The sequence below is a fragment of the Rutidosis leptorrhynchoides genome, chromosome 3, assembly GCF_046630445.1.
Source record: "Rutidosis leptorrhynchoides isolate AG116_Rl617_1_P2 chromosome 3, CSIRO_AGI_Rlap_v1, whole genome shotgun sequence".
Classification (NCBI taxonomy): Eukaryota; Viridiplantae; Streptophyta; class Magnoliopsida; order Asterales; family Asteraceae; genus Rutidosis; species Rutidosis leptorrhynchoides.
Window position 1 is genome coordinate 685,108,679 of NC_092335.1, and position 4,189 is coordinate 685,112,867.

Here is a 4,189-nt window from a genome sequence, read left to right on the forward strand (position 1 = left end):
TTTTCCCCTTTTGGCTTAAACATTGGCTAAATTATGAATTTTGTTTATGTATTCTCGAGTTTTTTTCGAGCTGAAAAGAATGGAAAAGAAAGAGGATGAGAGTGTTTTACTATCCTTCTCAATCCGTCCAAATATGGGCGGAGAGTGTTTTTAACAAAAACATAATGTACTATATTTCCTAATCATCTATTATTCTTTCCTTTCCGCTTAAAATAAAAACTCGAGAATCACTATTATTTTTTAATCCGTCTGTTTCCTTTCCTTTCCATTAAAAAAAAAATCTCATGCAACGTTTAATGTCCATTTTTGCTTACAAATTAAGAGGATTACACAGATTCCACGCATCATAGCTACTTTATTGTTTATTTGAATAAAGCCTTAACCAAAAACTTTCAATGCATCCATCCATAAAAGATCAATACTAGGAAGCAGTGTTGTAAAAAACCCGATTACTCGCCGATTAATCTCCGATTAATCATTTTTAAGAGTAATCCGTTTCGATTTCCAAAAATCCGTTTAATTAAACAGTCAACGTCAATTGATGGGTCAAAACCGAATTTGGTAACCATAATCGGTTAAAGTAAAAAATGGTTAACATTTTAACATGAGTTTAAACTAAAACTTTATAGTTTTGGAGAAAAATGATTTTTTTCTATATTTACACATATATTTTGTAAAATTTAATACTATTTAAATATATACAGTACAATCCGATTAATCCCCGAATTGCCGATTAATCTTTTCAAAGTCCCGACCGATTAATCTCCGAATAGCGAATTTTGCAGCTTTGCTAGGAGGTAATTTACCCGTTAATCAATTAAGACTGTTCAAATTTCGAGGTACATCTAGTCCTGCATGAGGTACAAGTCAATTTCTCAAGTTTTTTTTCCCCCTCAATGGCCCCTAGATAATCAAAATCAATTTTATTTATCTCTACCTGCTAAAATTGATTTCTGGGGTTTTAACTTCGACAAGACAGTAGCATACAATCCCCATAATTTTCCCGGGATCTTAGGTGAATATATATTCATATATATATATATGTGTGAAGAAATCGGTATGCTAGGGTTACTAATTCTGAATTATCGTGAATATTGTTGAATTGAACACATAATTGAGGATAAAGAGATGGCGGATTTGGATCAGTTAGTAACAGCAAAAGTATCTGATCGATACCTGAAACGTGAGGTTCTTGGAGAAGGTACATATGGTGTTGTCTTCAAAGCCATTGATACTAAGGTATTCTTATACTGCATCATTTATGTACATATATCTATATAACTTGCAATTGTGAAATTAGGTAGGTTCGTATGATTGTATTTGAAAATTGGGGTTTTTTCTAATTGAAACAACTTGATTATAGTAACCGAAAATGATATGGATGCCTAATTTCATCAGTTAGACATCCATTTCCTAATCGGAGAGTGATATATCCACATCATTTTTACTTCTTCCACCACAACTGTGCATTAACATATTATACAGTACAACATGTTAATGTACATTTGTGGTGGAAGAAGTAAAAATGATGATGGATATATCATCACCTTAATCCGTTCAAGATACGGTGATGAAGGGGCCCACCCTCGCTTCATCCGTTAATGAGAACCTGTTAGACCACTCTCAATGGTCATGTTTGGGAGCCGCCCTCGGTCATATTATGGAGGGCTTCATTGGCATTGTATGTGCTATGATCCGCTCTCAAGGCACAAACCATGCCCGTGCTCAAATTTTTCATCATATAGCATAAGTGAGGACCAAGGTTTAAAAAAACGGAAACATGCCTCAAGGCGTTTTCCCTCTATGAGGCGAGGCGTATGCCTCGAGGCGAACCGAGGCGTACGTTCGAGGCGGAGTTGACTTTTATTGACTTTTTAATAGTAATATATATCTTTTAATAATAGGGGCTGTTATTGTCATTTTATTAAAGTTGAACTAGTGTATATTAAGTTTGTTCTTGTTATTCAAATTTAATAAAAGTTTAGGGGCTGTAATTGATATTTGATAAAAGAAATTAAAATATCTTAAATATATATATATATAATGATATAATACTCCGTAGATAAACACTAGACTAGATTTAGATCTAGACTAGATTTAGATCTGCTTCTTTTCTATCTTCCCTTCCTATAACTAAATGAAGAGCAAAAATTTCAATAAAGTAGAAAAGAACGTGTATTCTTGAATGGTGGTAACGAACGGCAGTGACCATCGCCGCAATCTTTGCCGCCGTCATCACCACCTGCGCCACCACCACCACCGTCTAAATCTGACTCAGGTATGTTTCTTATTCCTTCTCTTTTAATGAAACATCAACGTTACCAGGTCTAAATCCTTCCTTCCTCCCTCATCTTCTTTTTTTTTTTTCTGTTTTCCTTCATCTTTTCTCGTTTCCGGCAAGTTTTAAGTTTTCCGACTCCGTTGACCGCCGTTTGATTGCCGTTGACCGGCGGGTTGACCTAGTAATTAGCGGGTTAGAGACCGATTTTTCGTTTGAACATGAGGCGCACGTCTCTTCAATCGAACCGCCTCATACCAAAATCGGACCGCATCTCCCATTTGAGGCGTACGTTTTAATTGGCCTTTGAGGCGTTCGTTCCTAAACGTAGAATTCGAAAATCGCCGTTTTTTTAAACTATGGTGAGGACGAAGCTTTTCTCTTTCTTCACTTAATTCTACAATATATATTTGTACTCTTGCTTAATAAACTTGTACCTTATTTTATTTGATTAATTTTATGAGGTATATAATGAGGAGAGAGTATGTCATTGTTGGTAGTGGTGTGTTATGGGAATGTCATGAGAGAAAATGGTTAGGAACTTGTGAGAAAAAGTTGATGTAGCGCTGATGTGTCAGTGGAAATATGTCATAGTTGAAAGTGGTCTTATCACCCTTATATTCTTGTGTGAAAAAAATGAGTATTTCATTCCTTAATTCCTTCACTAAAAATTAGGAAATGTAAGGAGTTTATTAGTTAGTGAAACATAAAGGGTAATCCTTTAGTTAGGATCTGTAATGCCATCAGTTCGGCTATCTTATCAGTGAGTCCTATGGAGTTAGATTTGGAGTTAGACTGAATCTATCTGGCATTAAGATACGTTTTGTTATAGCTTATTCGAAAGTGAAAGAATAGCTTCGTTCATGCAACATTGGAAAAAAGAAGATCGATATATGAAGATATCCTAAGCAATCTTCGGATGATGACTCATTTATGGATCACCATCAGATGTCCCTGTTGGAAGCTTCGACGAGCCCAACACACCCACTATAGAGGATCTAGGTTATACTAGACTCACTACACCAACACTTTGACGTTGATTAGCCTTTAATTTTATAAATCCTTAGTGCACAATAATACTTAGGCGACATTGTCGATCATATATCGTTCAGGCGGTATAACCGACCATATATCACTTAGGCGGCAGAGCCGACCATATAATAAAAATAACACAAGTGCACTAAGAACTTAAACACAAACTAAGGCTTAATCGGGAAACTTAACAAAGAACACTTTTATTAATACAAAATGTAATTACAATATTACTCACTCACCACACTTTCTTTCTACTCGCTACTTGTAAGCGTTCTTTCTCTAACTCACTCTTTTCTCACTTCTTCACAACTCTCACTACTTCTCAACTCACTCTTTTCACAACTTCACACATGAAATCTCCCCCCATATTTATACTACTCCATGGAACATTCTAGAACCTAGATATTTCCATGGATATATAAATATCTAGATATTTCTACAACCTACAAATATCTAGATTTTTCTTTTACATTTCAATTTCTAGATTTTTCTCTCATATTCTAATATCTAGATATTTTCTTATACATATTAATATCTAGATATTTTACCCATATACATTTACTAATTCCATATTATTCTAAATTTGCATTGTATTTTAACACTCCCTCTCAATGCAAATTTTCTTCCAACGATGTTTTGCAGACCATTCCAAGTGCTTCTCTGAATTTTGTAAACTTCGGTTTACTTAGGCTCTTGGTGAATATATCTGCTACCTGTTCATCTGTCTTTGTTGGCACCATCTTGATCTCCCCTTCAAGGACCTTCTCGCGAACATAGTGATAGTGTACTTCTATATGTTTTGTTCTTGCGTGAAAGACTGGATTCTCTGCTAGACGTATAGCTGATAGGTTATCGCAGAAAAGCTCTACTTGATAG